Below are 23,857 nucleotides of genomic sequence, written 5' to 3'. Positions count from 1 at the left end.
GGCTCTTTGACAAGCATCACATGCTTGGATCAAAGTATGTGTATCTTTGTATATAGTGGGCCAGAAAAATCCTGCATCAAACACTTTCTTGACCGTGGTGGCAGTACCGTGGTGTCCGCCAGTTGGTCCTTCATGGCAATGTTTGAGAATGTCTAAGGCCTCCTTGCCTGCTACGCACCTACTAATGACTTAATCCGCACCTATCATAAACACGTATGGATCTTCCCAGAAGTAAAACTTAAGATAGGAGAAGAATTTCTTCCGCTGTTGATGGGTAAGTCCTTTTCTGAGGATCCTACAAGCTAAGTAATTTGCGAAGTCGGCATACCAAGGACATTCGTCTTTTTCTTCTATGACTCCTTGAATGTGCATGAGAACCTCATGTGGGAAATTATCGATGATAATTTCTTCGTGAAGTTCTTCGGGAGTTGGACATTCTAATCATGAAAGATGGTCTGTGGCTACATTTTCTGCTCCCTTCTTGTCTTTAACCTTGATGTCAAATTTATAGAGTAGTAGGGTCCACCGGATGAGTCTAGGTTTGGCATCTTTTTTATTGAATAGGTACCGAATTGCGGCATGATCGGTGTAAACTATGGTTTTGGAAAGAACTAGGTATGATCTAAATTTTTCAAAGGCAAATACTACTGTTAGTAACTCTTTTTCAGTTGTGGTGTAATTCTCCTGTGCATCGTTAAGAGTTTTACTGGCATAGTAAATTGGGTGGAAGTGCTTTTCTTTGCGTTGTTCGAGTACGGCTCCAACTGCAAAATCACTTGCATCGCACATGATTTTGAATGGAAGGGTCAAGTCTGGTGTGGTCATGATTGGTGCGTTGATGAGTTTGTCTTTTAGTGTATAGAATGACTCAACACACTCCTCAGAGAAGACGAATGGTGCGTCTTTCTCTAGAAGTTTGGTAATAGGTCTTGAGATTTTTGAGAAGTCTTTTATGAAGCGGCGGTAGAAACCTGCATGACCTAGAAAACTTCTAATGGCTTTGACTGAAGTTGGTGGCGGAAGTTTGGATATGGTTTCTATTTTGGCCCTATCAACTTCTAGTCTGTTTTGAGAAATCTTGTGACCTAGAACAATGCCTTCCTTCACCATAAAGTGGCATTTTTCCCAATTGAGCACTAGATTTACTTCTTCACACCTAGCTAGCATTTTGTCTAGGTTTTTCAAATAATGATCGAATGAGTCTCCAAAGACTGAGAAGTCGTCCATGAAGACTTCCATAGAGTTTTCGATCATTTCATGAAAGATGGCCACCATGCAACGTTGGAAGGTGGCAGGAGCATTACATAATCCAAATGGCATTCTTCACTAAGCGAAGGTTCCGTATGGACATGTAATAGTAGTTTTCTCCTGATCCTCAGGAGCAATGGGAATCTGAAAGTATCCTGAAAATCCATCAAGAAAACAGTAGAACATTTTTCCAGATAATCATTCAAGCATTTGATCTATGAAAGGAAGTGGAAAATGATCTTTTCTTGTAGCATCATTAAGCTTCCGGTAGTCAATGCAAACTCGCCAGTCTGTGATGGTTCTCATTGGTATTAGTTCGTCCTTCTCGTTCATTACGACCGTCATTCCTCCCTTCTTGGGTACTACTTGAACGGGACTAACCCAAGGTGAATCCAAGATCGGGTAGATTAATCCGACATCAAGAAGTTTGATTACTTCCTTCTTCACCACGTCTTGCATGTTGGGATTGAGACGTCTCTGATGTTGGACCACGGGTTTGTACTCTTCCTCCATGAGGATTTTGTGAGTACAAAAAGAAGGACTGATACCCTTGATATCCATGATCTTCCATGCGATAGCTTTCTTATAGTTTTTGAGAACCTTAAGAAGTTCGTCTTTCTCTTCTTTAGAAAGGTGAGATGAAATAATTACTGGGAGTTGAGAATATTTTTTCTAGAAAGGCGTATTCGAGATGTTTTTGTAGTTCTTTTAACTCTAAGGCTGGTGGTTCTTCGATTGATGGTTTCGATTTTCATTGTTTTCAATGATTTCGTATATCGTTTCTGATTCTTCGTAGTAGTTGTTATTGAAATTTTCGTTCTCTAAAATGGGTTTGTTGAGTGTTTTGTCTAAAACTTGTGTTTCTAAGGGAGTATTGATGGAATAATCTCGCATATAGCAACTTACGATGGAGTCTATGATGTCAACACAATATAACGTGTCATCGTGCTGTTGCGGATATTGCATAGATTTTCCTATGTCAAAAGTGATTGCCTCGTCATTGACCCTGAGAGTGAGTTTGCCAGTGCAAACGTCAATGATAGCCTTTGCGGTCTAAAAAGGGTCTTCCTAAAATTAGAGGTACGCTTTTGTCTTCCTCCATGTTTAGAATCATAAAATCTACTGGGAAAACAAACTTGTCAATTTTGACAAGCATGTTTTCAACAATGCCCCGAGGATATTTAATGGATCGGTCAGCTAACTGAATGCTCATGCGGGTGGGTTTTTGTTCTCCTATCCCTAGTTTTGCAAAAACCGCATAAGGCATTAAATTAATACTAGCTCCTAGGTCTGCCAGGGCATTGCTAACAGATAAATTTCCTATAAGACAAGGGATAGTAAAGCTCCCTGGATCGGTCATCTTTGTCGGTAGCTTTCTTTGGAGGATACCTGAACATTCTTCACTTAGGGTAACATGTGAGAGCTCCTCCAGCTTTCTTTTGTTTGTCAGTACTTCTTTGAGAAATTTGGCATATTTTGGCATCTGAGCGATAGATTCGACAAAAGGGATGTTGATATGGAGTTGCTTAAAGAGTTCTAGAAACTTCCCATACTGGGCTTCCAATCGCTCCTGCTTTAGTCTTCCAGGGTATGGAATAGGCGGAACATAGGTTCGGACTGGCTCCTTAGGCTGTACTGTGCTTGTTGGGGTCAGCCTTTCCTGCGTTTCATTAGGAGACTTTTTCTCCATAACTGGTCCTGAAGTTGGTGAGACAACAGTGGTTGTACCACTCCTGAGTGTAATGGCGTTAGCTGTTGCATTCGGGTTGGTGATTGTATTGCTTGGAAGAGTGCCAGGTGGTCTTTCGGATAATTGTCGGGCAATTTGTCCGATTTGGGTTTCTAGGTTCTGAAGTGATGCTTGTTGACTTTTGAGATCGGTTTCATGTTTTAATAATACTCCGCTGATATCAACAGCTCTTGAGTCGGCTTTCTTCTCTGCTTCATTTGTTTTGGTCGTCAATTGGATTAGCATTTCTTCGATCTTAGAGTAGCTTGGGTTTTGATGGCTACTAGAACTCTGATCTTGAAATTGAGGTTTAGGCTGGAATGGTTGATTCATTGGTCTTTTCTCGAATCCGGGTAAGGGCTGAGTGTTACCTCCGTCTTTCCAACTGAAATTCGGGTGGTTTCTCCATCCTGGATTGTAGTTATTGCTGAAAGCGTTGTTCTGTCGAGCGATGAAATCAACTTCTTCCATGGCCATGATGGCTTGTTTACAGTCACTTGTCTTATGATTTCCTCCACAAGTGTCACAGGTGGGTCTGGTTTTTGATAGTTCGGCTTGAAGTTGTTCGAATTTTTTAGAAAGAGCTTCAAGTTGTGCTGTGACAAGAGTTTTGGAGTCAATGTGGTACATTCCTTTATGGGTAGGTGTGGATCTTGGTGGGTTGTAAGCGAAACTCTTCTTTGTGGCCTTTTCCAGGACTTCAAATGCTTCGTTAGGTGATTTGGATCCCAAGTCTCCACCAGCGATTTGGTCGATGGCCTGTTTGTTTTGACTGGATTGTGCGTCAAAGAAAGTTTGTACTTGTAACCATACGCTCAGTTCATGATGTGGACATCTTCTCAAAAGACTTTTGTATCTTTTCCATGTTGCGTGTAACGACTCATCATCATCTGTCCGGAATCCGGTAATGCTGGCTCGGTATTTGGCAGTTTTATATGGCGGAAAATATTTGAGGAGAAACTGTTCAACCATCTGGTCCCAAGTGGTAATGGAACCAGAGGAAATAAATTCTATCCATTCCAGGGCTTGGCCCCTGAGAGAGAAAGGAAAGAGTTTGAGTTTGATTTAATCGTCTGAACAGTTTTGGATTTTAAAGGTTCCGCAGATTCGTGAGAATCGAGATATGTGAGAAAGAGGGTCTTCATCGAGGAGACCATGAAATTGAACTGAGTTTTCCACCATATGAATGGTGCTAGATTTGATTTTGAAATTTTCGGTGATTTCGGGTGGAGCCACTCCATTGCCGTAGCCTTCGAGAGTTGGCTTGGCATACTGGCTCATGTTGGCCGCCATCATTTCTTCGGTTTGATTTTCTCCTGATGTGGTGGCGTCTACTAATTCGTCTTTGATTGCTTCGGCGGTTTATGCTGTCCGTTTACGTGCTCGTCAACGAAAGAGTCGTTCCGGTTCAGAAATTGGAGAAACAAGCTCAGGCTCAATAGTAGAGGACATACATGGGACTAAATCAAAATTAAGACCAAGGCAAATGTTAGCTAAGATTAGTCTAAGTTAAACTACGAGTTAGGCTAAGCTACTTTAAACTATACTAAGGTCTAAGTAAGTTAAGCTAAAGTAAATGTAAGGTAATTAAAGGTAAAAAGTAGGCTAGCCGTAAAATTATATATTTTAGTATTTAAAAAAATATATATATATAAAAATAAAATAAAATAGAAGTTAAAAAAATTTGTACAATTATAGACAATGATTAAATTAAAACTTGGATCGTTCTTAGACACGTACCGTGTCCCCGGCAACGGCGCCAAAAAACTTTTATGTGCGTGCGCGTAGCTTGTATAAATATGATAGATTGGATATTTAGCTTTTGCATAAGATCTTGTTTTAAATTTATAAAAGTGATTTCTACAAAGACTAAACACACACAAAATAGGCAAGTGTACCTATTGTATATGTAGAATAGTATTGGTAAGAACCAAGTATCGATCCGTGGACACAAATGTTTCTAATGATAAATCGTTGTTTTACTTTAATCGGAGGTTTTAATCATTTTGGGGTTAATTTTTAACTTTTTATAAAATATAAATATTTATATATAATATATATAGGTGACCAAGACAAGAGATTCTAAACGAGTTGTTATCATCTAAGATCAAGAATCCGCTCCATTTTAACATTGCTAATTAATATTTGGACATGTGATAAACTTACCGTAGCAATATATGATAGATAGCTCCTTAAGCCTTAAGTGAGCATCTTTGGCACTAAGGTGATGGTATGCGCATTTTAAAGTCCACCCTTTCCTAATGTCATACCATCTCAATGATGTCAATTTAAGTTGGAATATAGTTTCGTAAAGTAGAAAGATTATGATTTACTTCGATTTCTCAAATACCAATTCTAACAACTTCGGGTGGTTATAGTTCATCACACAACCTCCCCTTGGTTGATTTAAGTAGGTTATAATTACACATTCCGTTAACATATGGTTTCTTTAACTAATTTGATATCCTAAGCAAAGCCATTTTCGGATTACCAAGGTTTAGAAAAATACACCATAACTAATATCTCATCATTTCTAAGTACAATATAAGGATCCATGTTTCGATAATGTATCAAAGTATTTCTATCTTTCAAGAACATGAATCGATCATGAACGATTGCCAATGAAATTGACAACCACCAACTTTGAATTAGCAATTTAAGATGTGAAACATTTCTCATCAAAAGATAATTGTAATATAACCATGTACTTTACTAGGCTACAACACATGTCTTGATTAAATATCAAGTAAAAGAAAGTTTCTTCATAGATTTTAGATGGTAAAAGGAGTTTAGCTCATAATGAGCATAGTGATAAACATTAAGATGATTGAAAGTAACAAATACATGATTAAACTTGGAACAATCTAACCAAATGTAGATGAATCTTTCTTCTTAATGATGATGATGATGGTTGATGATGATGATTAGTGGTGATGACCTCCAAACCTTCAAACTCTTCACTAGATCTTCAAAGTGAGTGTTAGTGTGTGTTTTTATAAGTGAAAACCAGAGAGAATTCTTTCAAGGCACACCAAATGAGTGCAACATGAGCCACTATTTATAGGCAATCTGGATGGTGAGGCACGGCCCCGTGCTTGATGAGCACGCCCCCGTGCATTTTTATGACATGTGCCAGATTTGTTTTGTCTTTTGTGTGAGGTGGCAACGGCCCCGTGGTTGGTAGGCACGGCCCCGTGGTTTTTAGTGACATGTGCTAAATTCTTCTTTGTCTTTTCTGTGTTCCCGTCCACGGCCCCGTGCATGTTGGGAATGGCCCCTGTGTAACCAGAACGAAGATCGATTTTCGAGAAATAACTAGCACCTTGGAGTTGGTCAAAAAGATCATCGATTCGAGGAAGTGGATAACGATTCTTGATGGTAACTTTGTTCAACGTTTGGTAGTCGATGCACATCCTCATGGATCCATCTTTCTTCTTGATGAATAGAATTGGCACTCCCCATGGTGATGAACTTGGTCGGATGAAACTCTTCTCAAGTAGTTCGCCAAGTTGTTTCTTCAATTCTTTCATTTCGGTCGGAGCTAGACGATACGGAGCTTTGGCGATCAGAGTAGTACCGGGAATAAGATCGATCCAAAACTCTACTTCACGATCGGGAGTGATTCCAGGAAGTTCGTTAGGAAAAACATCAGAATAATCGGAAACAATTGGTACATCTTTTAATTCTTTGGGTTTTGATTCTTCGTTGACGTAGGCCATGAATGCTAAGCATCCTTGATTTAAACATTTGTCAACCCTAATTATTGAGATTATTTACCAATGGTCTATGAGTGACAGAGTTAACCGTTTGTCAGTCTAATGCTTACATGGCATGCCTAGTTGTCTAAGCATTTATGTGGAAAAATTACGTGGTAATAATCGTATGTTTCTTTTTAAGACAATTAACTTTATATTGTCCCGATTATGCCCTATTGGCAAATAACAGTCCCAACTAATTGTGTGTTTTTTCAACGGTCTGCCATACATGACACGTAAACAATAAACTGACGGTGTTAATTATCAGTTAGTCGCGGACTAATGAAATAAATACACCTTTAATTGTGACTCCCATTAGTCAAGTAACTATGGAGTTAAGATTGTCATATTGCCATCTATATCTACTATTAAAGCAATACAATATGACATTTTTCTATTAGTTGATTTGATTGATTTCAAAAAATAACAAGCATTTTTAGAATTTCTTTGTAATAAAATAATTCAAAAAGAAAATAACAATTTACCAAAAAAAATCTTAATAATCAAAAGTTCTATTTTCCATAAATACATTAATTAATATCGGACTAAACTTTACATAAACATGTTACGTTTTTGTAGGAAACATTATTAAAAATAATTTTCAAAATTAATGACATTAATGTTTGATGATTTAAGTTTGTTATTTATTTTAAAAAATTATTAAAAAACCATTCATTTGGTTGTAAACCAAACCAGCCCTAATGAATGTAAACAACGTTCTCTACAAACGACTTTAACGCTCATCATCATCAGTTCTGTCGAATGCAGGAGTTTTATGGTGTTTCCATCTTTAATTTGATTCAACCAATACTGGAATAGTAAATAATTATAATAATAATTATGTTTTGTAGATTTCTTTTATCTTGGTTGAATTTATGGATTTTAATGATTCTTTTCTAATTTGATTATATTCGATCAGAATGCTTCTAATATGTATATCCATGTGTATCCATTATCATTGTAATTATAAAGACCTAAGTCGAATGTTAATGGATTTTCCGGATTGATTTTAATATCATGTCCACCAAGTGTTTGATGAAATGCTCTTTAACCAAAATAAAGCATTTAAAAGTTATTATTGGTTATTGTCTAACAAGCATGGTTTTGTAGAACTTATATGATATTCATTTTAAAAATTCATGAGCAAATTTCATTCAAAATAAAACATTTTTTATAGGAATTGCTTGGCTCTGACTTCTAAAGTTACCTATCTACTTGAAAGCTTTTGTAAGATCATTTCTCCATTAGATTATATGATGGATATTTGTTTGTAACGCTCAACAAGGAATAATGTTTTTTTTCTAGTCATAGACCCATGAGTAAACAAGGTTACTACCTTTATTTGGAAAACCAAAGTTTTTGGTTTTGTTTCGGTCTGTTTTTCGTTTATTCAATTTCATTTTTATTGGTTTTTGTTTTCGTTTTGGTTTGATTTTTGTTGTTGTTGATGTTGTTTCAGTTTATTTAGTTGTTGGTCAGGTTCACTTTTTTTTTTAGTTTCGTTTTGTTTATTCGTTTTATTTTGGTTCGTTTTCACTTTAATCAAATTTTTGTTTCGGGTTTTACACTGTTTGGTGTTGGTTAATTTTTTGGTGTATTGGTTTTTGCATTTCGGTTTAGTTTTTGTTTTTCATTTTTATTTTGGTTTTTGTTTTTGGTTTAGTTTTAGTTTTTTTGGTTTTATTTACTTTTGGTTTTGGTTTGGGATTAGTTTTTTCGTTTTTTTCGTTTCTGTATGGTTTTATTTTATTTATTTTTGTTTTTAGTTTATGTTTGTTTATATATTTTTTTGTTTCAGGTTGTGTTTTTTTTATATTGTTTTTATCAGCTTTTGGTTCATTTTAATTAGATTTTTTTGGTTTTTTAGTTTCATTTCAATTTATTCGGGTTTTTAAGTTCCGTTTCTATTTATTCGATTTAAAATTAAGGTTTGTTATTTTTTTTATTTTATAAGTTGCATTTCAATTAATTTGGTTTAAAATTAAAAAAAAAATTGGTATCTTTTAGCTAGCTACAATTCTAATTCTTATTTATTTTAATATATGTTCTTTCGGGTGATGTTGTCTTTCGTGTTAAAGATACAACTTAATGGGCCATTTAATAAATGCATGTTTAATTTTAATTATCTATCCTAACATTTATTATGATGTCATAATCATGTTAAAATTTCCAAATACCTATTAATAATATTAATTGTTTTAAAAGTATGTTACATTCTTAACAAGCAAGCCTAACTATGTTAAAAATATTAGGGTTATTTATTTCTCATTGATTTTATTATTTATTATTAACAAACTTATTTTAAGCAAATTCAAATTTTGAATTAAAACTCATTAATATTACATTTATATGAAAAAAGTTTGAAAATTATTATTTATTAATAAGTTTAAAAAATTAAAAAATTCTAATAAATACTAATTGCCTAAGTTTGTTAAAGAGGGATGTTCTTATGACCAAAAGGGTGATAAACCAAACAATGTGTCGAGCAATAAACACCAGGCAAAGCAAACGGGTCCACACAGCAGGTCCAAACAAGGAGTTGACCACAATGACTTTCATATAAAACGTCAAACGTGTTTTAATTGTGACACTCCTAGTCATATTGTTAGAAACTGTCCACACCGTCCATATGTCCCATATTATGGATTTTATCAGAGGAATATGCCTCGTAATACCTATCGACAAGATTTCAGACCAAGCCTAACATGTATCCTAAAGGTGGTAGAAATTGTGCTTCAGTATCAAAAACCAACACGGTTCCTAAACCGAAACTAGTAAGGAAGACAAAGTCATATGTGTCTCCCACTCGCAAACCAGATACTAAGCCATCCATTCGTACAAATAACAGTAAATCTTATAATGGTATACATGAATGTTTGCCTAAGTCTCTGGTGAAAAAGGCATCGAATTCCATCTTAGATGATCGGAAAGACATGTCATGGCAACCCGTGACAACTTTAGATGAATCAGGTTCACCTAGTGTTACTATGGACTGGGTACCAAAAACTAACTAATCTCGCACATCGTGCAGGAACGGCTATGGAGGAATATCATCAGACCTTGTTTTGTTAATAGTGGCTGTTCCAGGCACATGACAGGAGACACTTCCCAACTACACGACATTCAAATATCTAACGTTGGGTATGTTTCCTTTGCAGAAGGAGAGGAAAGTGAAGATTACGCATAAGGGTACTGTAAGTAATGGTGTTCTAAAATTTGAGAATGTTAATTTTGTTTCTGAGTTGAAACACAGTTTGTTGAGTGTGTCTCGGATCTGTGATAAAGGTTTTTCAACTCATTTTACTAACAAAGAGTGTTTGATTTTGGAACCTAGTATCATCATACCAGAAGATTGGGTTCTGGTTAGATCACAAAGAAAAGATAATGCTTATGTGATCGACATGAACAAAGACGTTCCTTATGAAATAACATGCTTGTTTTCAAAAGTTTCTGAACATAATTCCATGCTTTGGCATTGTCGTCTTGGTCATGCAAACATTAAAAATCTAAATCGTCTTGCTAAAAACAACTTGGTGCATGATTTACCTCTCAAAGATTTTGTTACTATTGAAAAATGTGTGGCTTGTTCCTTGGGTAAACATAATCGTAAAACTCATAAGCCAAAACTCGTTAACACCATTTCATCAGTCTTTCAGTTGCTGCATATGGACCTGTTTGGTCCTGTTCATGTTTTAAGTCTTTCTCGTAGATCTTATTGTCTTGTTATTACTGATGATTACTCATGCTTTACTTGGGTGTTTTTCTTGTAAAATAAGAGTGAAACTGCAGAATTGATTAAACGCTTCGTGGTACTTATGGAGAATCAGCTCAACTTAAAGCTGAAGGGCATTCGATGTGACAATGGCACTGAATTCAAGAATTCTACATTAAATTACTTCTGTGTCGAAAAGGGAGTGCTTCGACAGTACAGTTCAGCTAGGGCACCGCAACAAAATGGTATCGCTGAACGAAGGAACAGAACTCTTATTGAGGCAGCAAGAACTATGTTGTGTGATTCAAAGTTGCCACTGTTTTTATCGGCTGAGGCTGTTAACACAACAAGTCTTAAATGAAAACTCCATACGAGATTGTTTATGGTCACAAGCCCACGGTTGCACATTTTCGGGCGTTTTGGTGTCTGTGTACTCTGCTGAATCTTGAATCGACTCCAAAGTTTGGGGCCAAAGATGATGATTGTTATGTTGTTGGGTATGCTGGTCATAGTACATACAGAGTCTACAACAAGTCAACTAAGCAGATAGTAGAATCCTATGATGTGCGTTGGTTGGAAGAGAACGAGACTGATGCTCGTGTTGGTCCCAACTGGTTGTTCGATTATAATGAACTCTTTAAACCCTTCAATGTGTTTCCAGTTATCGATATAGAAATTTCAGGTGCTGTTATTTTAAAGTAGGTCAATAAGGAATAAGATTTACATGTTGTTTCTCATCTATCTCCAGCTATGGATGATGACCCCTCAGAATCACCGGATACTACTCAGCCATTGTAAGACAATCAACAAGAAAAGGTTACCGAAACTGTGTCTTCACCAACACCAGCAGAAAATGCTTCTTCGGTTGAGGGGGAGAGTCCGATTCGTCAAATTTTTGGAAGAACTTTATTTCCAGATGCCATACCAAATGAATACATTGCCAGTACCTCATACTCGCACAGTACGACGACATCTAGATGGAAAAACCCTCTCACTGAAATCCTTGAAGATCTATCAAACTTACTATCCACCCACTCTGTTCCTGAAAATTCAATTCCGTCAAGAATTCAACGAAATCATCCAATTGACAATGTTATAGGTCCTCTTGAAACAGGCGTGCCCACCAGAAGCCAAACTGGACAAATCAACAGTTGTTTGTTCTCTTTTTCATTTCTCAGATAGAGCCGAAGTTAGTTGAAATGGCACTACAACAACCAAGTTGGGTGGACGCTATGCATGAGGAATTAAATTAGTTTGATAAGCTCAAAGTTTGGAGATTGGTCGAGCTGCCCGTTGGAAAGAAAGCGTTAGATACAAGACAGGTTTTCCAAAACAAGCAAGATGACACGGGAGTTATTGTTCGAAACAAGGCACGACTCGTCGTTCGCAATTTTCGTCAGGTTGAGGGTTTAGACTATAATGAAGTGTATGCTCCCGTGGCTAGACTTGAAGCCATTTGAATTTTTCTGGCATATGCTTCCTACATGGGTCTCACGGTCTATCAGATGGATGTCAAAACAACGTTTCTGTATGAAGAGGTAAAGGAGGAGATTTAAGTGGATCAGCCACCGGGGTTTGTTGACTCAAAGAATCCAAATCATGTCTACTAGTTAGATAAAGCACTATATGGTCCTCATCAAGCGCCTCAAACATGGTATGCAACGTTGACGACCCATCCTCTAGGGCATGGTTACAAGAGAGGAACCATCGATCAGACTATGTTCATCATAATCGTAGGGAAAGATTTGATTCTGGTTTAGATATATGTGGATGATATCATCTTCGGATCTACAAGTGCTGCCATATGTTCTGAATTTGAAGAAGAGATGAAGAAGAGATTTGAAATGAGTTCACTGGGGGAAATGACAACGTTTCTGGGGTTACAGGTTCGTCAGAGTTCGACCGGGATTTTGCTGCATCAAGGAAATTATGTTGAAGACATGTTAGAAAAGTTCGAGTTTCAAGATTCCAAGAGCGCATCAACTCCTATGGCGGAAAGACCTCTTTTGTCGTGTGATCCTGAAGGGAATCCCGTAGATCAAATGTATTATCGGTCAATGTTCGGATCCTTGATGTATCTTACCGCTAGTCGACCTGACATCATGTTTCTTGTTTGCCAATGCGTTCTCTTCCAAGCTAATCCTAAAATCTCACATTTAATTGTTGTTAAACATATTTTTCGATATCTGAAAGGGCACCCGAAGCTAGGCCTTTGGTACCCCAAAAATTCAGATTTTGATTTATATGCTTTTACTGATAGAAATTATGGTGGAGATGATATTGACAAGAAATCCACATCTGCTAGTTGTCAATTCTTGGGCGATCGACTCATTTCATGGCAGTGTAAGAAACAACAAATGGTGACCACATCCACTGCGGAGGCTGAATATGTTGTTGTGTTAGCTTGCTGCTCACAGGTTATCTGGATGCAACATCAATTGCTGGATTACGGTTTGAAATTTCTTGACACCCCAATCTTTTGTGATAATGATGCTGCTATTACTATTGTTAAAAATCATGTTCAACATTTAAAAACCAAGCACATCGACATTAAAATTCATTTTATTTGTGACTGTTACGACCATAAATTGATTCATCTTGAGTAAGTTTACACTGATAATAATGTGGCGGACTTATTTACAAAACCGGTCGGAACAGCCAAATTTAATGTGCTTGTTGGGTTTTTTAAAATGCTTCGTTTCGATGATTGAGTCTTTTTGAGGTTAAATTTGTACATATTTTCTACTTTTTCACAAATTTAGGGGAGGAAATATCAAAAAGAGTGTGTGTGTGTGTGTTTGTTTATTACGAAAATTAAAAAAATTAAAAAATATTTATTCACCTTCGCTTAAAATTATGTCGGTTGCTCAAGTTTGAAGGGAATATACTTTTATATGTTTGGTCCTGTTATCTACTTGTAGACTTACAGGATAGCCATTCACCTAATGGCTGAAAGCATCTGTCGGTCTCTTACTGATCACTCAAACTCACAATAAATGTCACAACCCACACAGAAAACTATGTCGACAAGAAGGTTGGTGATTGTACTATTTAGGGTAAGAACAAATGTTTGTTAACAGCGGAATCACTAACAAACAGGTCTGTTGCTTAAAGACTATTAAATGTAACAAACACAACCACTAACTCAAAATATTTCCATTTATAGAAAGGTTACATACAAATGTAAATTAATTAGGGTTTCTTGTAATGATTGTTTATCCGTACTAATCTTAGGACAGCTGTCACACTCAATCAGGTGTATTCTTGAGGTCTGAAAAGTGTAAAGTGGCAAAATCCGTCCGTAGGAGGCGTGCCCTAGATCATTCTATTTATAGGCCAGCCTCCTGACAGTTGTGATTCCTTCAAGAAACCCTAATGATTGGTACATAATCATATTACATATTCAAAAACATTCTAAGTGTAAAAACAGGTCTTCGGGCACACTTTGTGCCATTTGTCTTCTTCTAGCAGACCTGGTAACCTTGAAGTGTGCTGGTAAACAGTTCCCCGGGTAGTGTTTAAGAGTATTTTCCTAAGAAAATACTCACCTAGCAGACTTCAATCTTCTTTACCATAGCAAACTTTGCTCGATATGGTCCTACGAGCAAATTGTTCTTCATGAATCCCTTCAACTCTTTGTTAAATAATGACTTATTAACAAACCAAATTGTGCTGGTAACACAGTCTGAACTGTGCTGGAAGCACTGTAGCTTGCTCAGAGTTGAACCTTGCTGGAGAAAGTACTTAGAATATTTCTTGATCACTTTCAACAAGCATGCTCGGACTACTGTTTATTCATCAAACCTTGCTAGATCTTCCAAATACTTGGCTTCAAAAGCTTGGTTTAGCCAAGGGTTTGCTGGTAAGCAAACCATGCTTGACTAGAAGAACACATTTGCTAGACAAAGTGAACCCTGCTCGGATCATCACTTAAAAAGACTTCAAGAAGATAACCTTGCCCGATAAGCAAAACACCTTGCTAGGCCAAGTAAAACCTTGCTCGAATGTCCAAGAGTGCTCGGTATTCATACTTAGCCATTTCTGAGGAGTGTTGAGAAGATTCCAATCTCTCTTAATTTTTCTTAAGTCATTTCATGCCAAGTCTTTGACTCAACAGCATCTGGGGCGATTGTGATGTGTTTTTGTTTTTAATTCTCTCGCATAAAATTATGTCGGTTGTTCAAAGTTTAAGGGATATGTATTTATATATGTGTTTGGTCATGTTACCCACTTGTGGATATACGGGATAGCCATTTACCTGAAAACTGAGAGTGACTGGGGCGACTGAGTTTTAAACTATCTTCTGTAATTCTCTGGGAAGTGATATGTTTATTCAGTTAGGAGCTTGTTTGAAGCTTTAAATATTTTCAAATGAAAGTTGATCCAACCTTTGGAAAATAATAGGAAAATTGATTTTGTGTGCCTAACGGGTGAAGTTACTAGGCTTAAAAGGCTCTAGAACAGTCATTGATTTGCATGGTAGCTTTCCATGATGTGTAAATGTTGAAGTGATATAAACTAAATATGCTAAACTTACTGTGGAGAGTCATTTAGAAGAAAAATGTGCATGTATCCATATACATCTCTCCGAATGATAGGCAGAAAAGTTATTACCCAGTCATACACTAGCCCGTTAGTGTCTTGATCTCCAAAAATATTATGTCCTTATTCTTTTAGTACTTAAAAAAAAACTTTGTGATAGTATATATAATAGTATTGTGTTAAAATTCTCGTTTTTAAAGCTTAAAGGGTCAAACTATAACTACAAGGGTGATGCTTTCAAATTTGTTTTGAACACCCTGAATGAAAGGCATGTAAGTCCGGATGGCTTGTAAGTGCAACGTTCAACCTTAAAGCTTAAATTTTTACTCGTATAGAGAAAATCGTTTGATCAAACACTAGGGGGTTGGAGTTAAATTGGGGTGATATGGGGAAAGCCAAATACGCTTTAAGAAGATATAGGAGGCATCACAGGTCCATGAGTGATGTCCATCTAAGATTTATGCCAAATTGAACCTAACTCGTATCACTGATGCAATGAAAATCATGCTAAGTCTATTATACCTGCTATCAACCTGTCTCTTTATGTCATAATAACGCTGAACATGAATCTTTGTGAAAGCATCTTAATCAATGTGATTCTATGTTCGGATCTTTTCGTAAAGGCGCCGTTTTTATCAAAACTGAAATTTGATCCCAAAATTTTGCTAAATTACAAGAAGACCGGGTGATTAAAGTTTGTTTTATTTAATTTTGTTTTATTTCATTTATTTTATTTTCACATCTTAATTACTCTCGTCGAAACGGATGATATAAGGAATCGTTTTTAAACCATGGCTCAAGTAAGTGTTGCGCTTAAAATCGTTTCAGTCCATGTGACCCTTGAAATTGGTTTAATCAAATTAACATGGGCTTAGCTTCCTTGGTCCTCGGCCCATTTAAGTTCTCGGCCATCTTAAAAACCTTGAGATATAAAAGGATTGTATTTTTATTGGTTTCACTTTTCAAAATCTTTTACTCTCAATTTATCTTCGGCCGAAAACCTTTTGAACTTCCTCTCTAATCAAGACAATCAAGATATTATATTTCAAGTTACCTCGTGATCTATGATAGACATTATTTAGGATGAACGATCGTTATGGCTGTGACTTGTGTTGGCATGTATCGAGATGATATTGAGGTTGTAGGTTTTGGTTATTAATGGTGGTTTCAGCTGTTTGGAGAACATGGCCCGGATTTCAATGAGGAACTCAAGGGTTGTTTTTCCAGAAAGTTTGACCGAGAACTCCCTTGAATGACGGAGAACTCCTGTTCTCGGTGGGACTGGAAAGGATACCTAAAATCAGGACTGAAATCGCTATATATAGACAGAGAATTCTCCCCTGGACCGAAATCTAATATTAAAACAATATTAATTTACATTAATGACCCATATAATCTAATATTATCATGTTTGGTCCCTGATGTTTTGCAAATGTCATATGTGTCCTCAAAATATTAAGTTGCTGATTAAATTAAGTGAATGTTTATTAACTTGACTCGTTTGTTGCAGTAATGACTGATCAAGCACCCTTAAAGTTTGTGGATACTCACAACATAGCTGGATGCATGTATGATCCACCTTTGGCGCACAAAGAATTCATATAAATGATCGTGGAGCTTAATATGTCCAGGATTTCTCACACCATACCAGAAAATCATGTCATATTCAAGAAGATGATAACAGATTTCTGGAACAACGCCTCCATCAATCTACGGGGTGCCGGGGGAGTCGTTACCATTGAATCTAAAGTTCAAAATAAGTCAGTCATCATTTCAGAGGCCATTATTCGCGAGGTGTTATTATTTGGTGATCAACCAGATTATCCAATGGAATACTCAACTGAGGCTGTTACTGAAGTTACAGTAGGATGAGTTATGAAGGATCCTATCCTCCAGCTATCAAGAAACTTTTCCATCCATACTGGAGGTTCCTGATTCACACGTTCTTTACATGTGTGTCTAGACGTAAAGGGGGATTAGATGAGATTGGCCACATTCAGATGTCTGCTGTGGTTGCTCTGATCATGAACTGGAACTATAATTACTCTAAGTTTGTATTCGATGAGATGATGAGCAACTTGAAGGGGAAGAAGAAGGAGATGTTTCTCATATACCCAAGGTTTCTACAAATGATTTTTGACTCTCATTATCCTGATCTTGTCAAATCTATTGAGACACAAGATCTGAAAGCAATGGGACCCAATACCTTTGGGTTAACGAATCAGTCCAGAAAGGGATCAAAGGTCGTGTACAAAGGCCTTCACCCACTGGTCAAGTTGGGAAGGTTTGATGAGACTGAGGCTACTCCGGTCAGTGCTCAAGTTGCTGATGAGCATGTGATACTTGCTCAGAGGTTCACTGCTGCGTTTGAAACTATTTCTGACAATGATAAACTGGAAAGTTCTCCAGTACAACACAAGGAGATAGAATGCCAAGAGCTAGATACTGTACCTAATGTTGATCAATTGGCAGATTTTGAGAAATTTAAAGATCAGCTCCAGTCGACTGCATTAAAACCTCCTCAATCAGTCACTGCGACACAAGAAGAGGAGACTCCCGAAGAACCAGCAACTGATCTTATACCGCGAAAGCGAAGAAAGAAATATCCAAGACCCGGTGTGCTGGTCACTGAAACTACAACAAGCAAACAACCAGAACGTGAGTTGGAAACTGCTGAGGCTCACGTTGATACAAGCTCTCCCACTGCCGAACCTCAAACTCAAGAGCAGATTTTTGATGATATAGCACATGAGTTCGAGTTTGAGGCCGATATTCCATTCGCCGACGAGCCATCGGTATCATCTAACCCGATCGGTCAGTCAAGCTCAAACACTGCTAAGAAGATTGCTCACATTCTTGCTATGCAAGATAAATTTATGCATGATAAGGGCAAGGGAATTACACTAGATATTGAACTCGTGGATGTACAATCCATACAACGTCGAGTCTTTGAACTCGAACAATATTCAGTTGTGAAGGATGTGCGTATCCAAGAACTTGAAGCCAGCAACGCAGATAAAGATTCAAAGATCAAAGAGCTTCAGTCTTACTGCTATGTACCTGGACCTCCAATAGAAACTCATTCAAAAGTTTGGAGATGAATTTAAAAGCAGTGAAGACGTTGCATCAAAGACACCCGTTGTTGATCAAGGTGGCAATTCCAGTGGACGTATGACTCCAAATATTGATACATATAAGCCATTGGAATAGTATTTCTCTACACCTTCAAGAACCGTCGAGCAATCTGACAGACTTTAAAAGAAGATACTTATTATGAAGAATTTCAACTAGAACGTTGAATCTTCTGACCATGCAGACAAGTTTATTCTAAATCTACAACAAGGTTTTTATGAGAAATATGGTGATAGGTTCGGGGTCATGTCGTGGGGATTCGATGTTGATAAGAATATGTGGTGGGTGAAACGAAGGTCTGGGAGTGTCGAGTACTACAAGAAAATGAAGGGTTTTGGATCAGGACAAAGGTAGATCTTATCAATGCTTTATCCACTTCGATTCCAGAGGATCACTTGATGAGATGAAATTCTGGACATACGACAGTGAAACTGCTACTGTTGTTGTTCGTCTAAGAAAAGGGAAATATCCTTTTTTTGACCCGCGTGATCTACTGAAGTTTAATGGGCGAGATATCAAGACCTTGAGCAACTTTTAGATTGTTGTTGAACCACTATATGAGGCTACTGCTAAAGAATATACAAGAATGGTGGCATCGATAATCAGAACGGGATTGTGGTATGAAGGATATAGAGAAGCTTGCGCTAATATTATTAAGCATGATTGAAGACGAAGATACAAACCAAGGGGGAGATTGTTGGGTCTATATTAGTTGGTTTGTACTTAGCTTTGCGTTTGGTTTTGTATCGTGTTGTGTGCGTGTATGTGAACCGAGATCCTTGAGATCTCGGTGGTCTTTGGGCTTGTAATGGGCTAGGTTGTAGTTCCTATATATAAACATATTGTATGTAGGGTTATGTTGGCACTTGGTCGTTCATTAATATTGTTGAACGTGTGTTTGTGTAACAAAGTGCTAAAGCACCCGACGTTAATATACGTATGTTTTGAAGCATCCCGTGTGTTCATTATTTGCTTAATCGTTTGCCATGAAACATCTTGTGTTATATTCCGCAATAACATCAAGATTGTTGATATCACATTGAAAGATCCGTCTATAAGGACTTACAATTGGTCACAATGAATCAAAAACCTTGAATCTTTTGATATCACAACCAAGTCTAGAACTATATTGAGCTACAAGTATTTTCAAAAATAATAAATTTTATGGGTTGACCGGGTAATGCGTTAAAATAGCCTAAATCAAGTTGGCCATTTATTTTGTTTGTTCAATTTTTTAAATTATTTTATAAATAATTTCCATGCCAATTAAGATCAGTAAAACAACATTTTTTGTGTAACCTTTTTTTTATCTTGACATGGCGTAATTTGTTTTTACACATATCATGTTGATGGGACGAAACGGATTTTTGTCACAACATTTTTTATTTCGTCATGATTAAGTCGAAACACTTTTTTTTCAATATTCTAAATTATTTTTATACATAATTAGCATCATATATGATTACAAAGTTATTTTGTTTCTTGCATTGAGTATTGACCCTTTTGACCCGTTAGAGGTATAACACACACACACATACACAACCCGAGTAGACCCGATGCCACCTATAGAATTTTTACATCTCATGCATTCGGTTTCGTTTCTACCATTTTTTAGAATCAGTTTAAATCTTTTTAATAATATTTAAGGCTTAATACTTGCTTATATATGGGACAATAACATTTATCATGTTTTATTAATGGTTAAAGAATAACAATCATTCTTTAAATAACTGTTTGGTTATTGGGTTTATGTTTTAAAATCCATTCACATCCCCATTCCAGCATACTATTAGTTCATATCTGTTTTTAATTTATTGTTAATTTGATTTAAACGTAATTTTTATGATAACTTTTACACAAAGTTTAGTTTGCACAAATCATGTACCCGAATCAGAGCATCCTACATTGATTTCTCGGCTTCTCCTAACATTATTAGATCAAATTTCAAATATGGGTTTAATTGTGTGTGTGTGTTAGTTGATTGATTAATTAATGATGCTTTTAATTTGTAGGTGGAATTAGGATATAATTATATGAGTTCTCACAATTAAATTTAGGTTTTCTGGATACGTCGTCTTTGATTAAGTCGAACAGTTCGATTATGATCTATTAGGTCATGTTTCCATATTTAAAATTTACTTATGATATCATACTGGTATTTGTTTTTCTGGTGCAAGCTATGACTGGCAAAGCTACAAATAGCTACTTTGTAACAACGTCTCTTAGTGTAATCTGCAAATTGGAACCAACATAATATACCGTTGCAACGCGAAAATGCTGACAAATATGCAATTAATATGGTACCAAACTCGGTCTGCCCCAGTTTTCTTTGCATTTTTAGTTTACTTGAATAACAACAACCAACGTTTTCATTGCATTTTTAGTTTTACTTGAATAACGACAACCAACGTATTGGTATGTCTTCTAAGAAATCATACATGCAAATGAAGGAATTTAGGGGATTTAATATGTAATTGGGAATTTAGTTTTCAAGAATTATAACGTTCATTTACTATAACTTCAGGCCGTTAAGAAAATATGTGACTTTTATAGGTATTGGCCGCTACTCAAGCATTTAATTAAACATGTATTAATTGGTTTTAAGGAACCACATATGATGCAAGACAATTCAAATTGGTATTTTTATAACATTCTACTACGTAATCTCTTGTTTGTAAGTTTATGTTTTTCAGTACTTCTTTCCGTATGAATATTAAGTACAATTATAAATTATGTTGCCGTCTCAAAAAACATATTCAAAAACATATTGTCGTTTGAATTATATATGTGTATACTTAACCTGATGATTTCTATATTTCACTCGTGTCGTACACGAGTCAAAAACCTAGTTTGCCAATACAACATATTTAGGGATTATTAAAACTAATTTTCCAACATTTAATTATCTATATGCCACATGCATGCATGTCATATATGCCACTCGCATCGACATGACTCAATATATGGTTTTAAAATCATGGGAAAATGATTGATGTCTTTATAATATCTTATATTATTATAGGGCTGTGGCAGAATACCTTTCTCAAGATCTTCCAAGTAAGTTATCACCAGATGATGTGTTCTTAACAGTCGGCTGCGCACAAGCGATTCAAACCATACTAACCGTGCTTGCCAGTCCCAAAGCCAACATTCTACTCCCAAAACCCGGGTTTCCATACTATGAAGCTGTTGCTAGCTCATGCAGTTTGGAAGTCCGTCATTTTGACCTTTTTCCGGAAAAAGATTGGGAAGTTGACCTCGATGCAGTCGAAGCTCTTGCAGATGAAAATACAGTTGCCATGGTTATAATTAACCCTGGAAATCCTTGTGGAAATATTTTCACACACCAACATCTACAGAAGGTACGTGCATGCGTGTGTTATTGTTTATTTTTCTTTTTATTTTCTTGACTTGGGTTGTGTTCTGTTTCAAATGTGTATTTTGAAACCATCTAAAGAGAACGTATATCTTCTTGAACGTCACACAAAGTCTATTTTTGATACATACAAAAACGTAAATATTAGAGCTTTTTTATATTCTTGTTGTCATCTAAGTCTCCATGTCGATGACACATGGACTTTGATGGCCACAAAATGATGGTTTACTGACATATAGCAAATATGATGATATCAAAAGAAAAGAAAATAGTTGGTTTCCCAATTTAGAAATAATCTGTTTCTCCGTCTCATTAAAAGAGTCCATATTTTCTTTTATATTTGTCTCATTACAAATGTCCACTTTCAAAATTTATTAGCCAATTTTTTCAAGTTTACTCTTAAACACACACAACTAACATTAATAAACAATATTGATTGACCCAATTTTCAAGGACATTATTGTCATTTAATAAGCAAAAAAAGTAATCATTCAATCTACATAGAATTTTGTGTTTTTCAAATAATGGCACTTAAAGAGAGACGGAGATAGTATATAGTTAATAGCTATAATCAAGTAATCAGCCCTTTTTTGCAATAAAAGTTTATAGGTAGTCATAAAACTTGATTAATCATTATCATTTTAAAAGTGTGCTTCTTTTTACTATAAGGTTGCCAATACTGCCAAGAAACTTGGGATATTAGTCATTTCTGATGAAATTTATGACCATCTTGCTTTTGGAGGAAACCCTTTTGTTCCAATGGGAACCTTTGGGTCAATTGCACCTGTTGTTACACTATTGTTACACTAGGCTCCATATCAAAAGGTGGATTGTTCCCGGTTGGCGGCTCGGATGGCTTGCAATAAATGATCCTAATGGCGTCCTTAAGGAACACGAGGTGGTTATCTCGGTTTCTCACTTGTACATATATATATATATATATATATATATATATATATGTATGTAGAACGAACTTATACATCCATCACCCTAACTTACTTTTATTTTCAGATTATTGATCGCATTACCGGACACCTCAGTTTAGCATGTGATCCTCCAACGTTTATTCAGGTTTCTTACAATTACGCATAATTTGATATAGAAATCACCTCTAGATGATAATGTTTTTTGTATACCATCTATTAGTACAAAAAACTATGTGAACATGATACTTTTGGTAAGCATTCATCCATATGCACTAGATGTTGCATAATCTAAACTAGGTGTTCATCATGCTTTCCTTTCTATATATATGATCTTTACTCTTTAGTTTGTTTAATTTGTTTGCAGGGAGCGATTCCGGATATACTCGGGAAAACCAAAGAAGATTTCTTTCTAAAAATCATAAAAATGATTAAAGAATGTGCAAATATCTGTTATGACAGACTTACAGATGTCACTGGTGTAATTTGCCCAAGCAAACCCGAAGGATCAATGTTTGTTATGGTAAGGACATATAGATGCAGAAATACATTTAATGATTTCGGATAATTTATTTTACAAAGTGTAACGTTGGCTCAACTTTTTGGTGCCTAAAGTTCTAAATTAAGGCCCTTTTCGTAAAAAAATTTGCTACGGATTCTACGATGACACGTATCTTTTTATATGTGATTTCTAACAGATTTATGACAGGTACACAGTCACACATTATAGTTCAAGTTACTTTTAATGAAATAAAATCCATTAAAGTTTATTGTATCTTTCATCACCTTGTTAAAAGCTAAAAATTAAACGAAGTGAAACCCTAAAAATTTAAGGCCTTTAAAAATGGGGCACAAGCCTCTTATACATTTTATTTATAAGGTCATCTTTTGGGTTCTTATTTGTTAGTTTATTCAATTGGTGCTAAGAAGACTTGTATTATTTGTGGTTTATGTTTGAAAGGTGAAACTAGATCTATCAGTGTTTGAGGACATTAAGGATGATGTGGACTTTTGTCTCAAACTTGCCAAAGAGGAATCAGTTATAATTCTACCGGGTAAGATTAAAACTGAAGTGTAACCTTTTCACAAATGGGTTGTCACGCGTCGTAAATGATGCGACATTTCCATATAATATTATATAGTTTACTTTTTATTTTTTAAATTTCATCTAACAGATTCAATTTAATTTTTCTTTAATAACATGTAACATCTAATAGTTTTTGCTTCAGGTGTAACTGTAGGGCTCAAAAACTGGCTAAGAATAACATTTGCTATTGAGCCGTCAACTCTTGAAGATGGCATCAAGAGGCTTAAAGCTTTTTGTGAAAGACACTCCGACAAAGCATAAAATAAAGCATCAAGTTGCTTTGATCATATCACATGATCTCTCCTTTGGTGTTAAATCCAACTCATGATGTTAATTGTGTGTGTTGTGTTTTA

At 36.0% G+C, this 23,857-nt stretch overlaps 1 pseudogene across 1 annotated transcript; it reads left to right on the top strand.

Annotated features, from left to right (window-relative positions):
* Positions 1 to 18,364: 18,364 nt before the first annotated feature.
* LOC143615841 (nicotianamine aminotransferase 1-like) lies at positions 18,365 to 23,824 on the top strand (annotated as a pseudogene). The gene is made up of 7 exons (XR_013150550.1): positions 18,365 to 18,468; positions 21,141 to 21,480; positions 22,164 to 22,392; positions 22,506 to 22,565; positions 22,785 to 22,940; positions 23,379 to 23,472; positions 23,647 to 23,824. The product of XR_013150550.1 is annotated as a nicotianamine aminotransferase 1-like (transcript).
* The last annotated feature ends 33 nt before the right edge of the window (positions 23,825 to 23,857 follow it).

This window comes from Bidens hawaiensis, unplaced genomic scaffold, assembly GCF_021521415.1.
Source record: "Bidens hawaiensis isolate Kalapana, Puna unplaced genomic scaffold, B.hawaiensis_p1.1 tig00044681_1, whole genome shotgun sequence".
Taxonomy (NCBI): domain Eukaryota; kingdom Viridiplantae; phylum Streptophyta; class Magnoliopsida; order Asterales; family Asteraceae; genus Bidens; species Bidens hawaiensis.
This window is presented reverse-complemented; position numbering and strand designations above follow the sequence as displayed.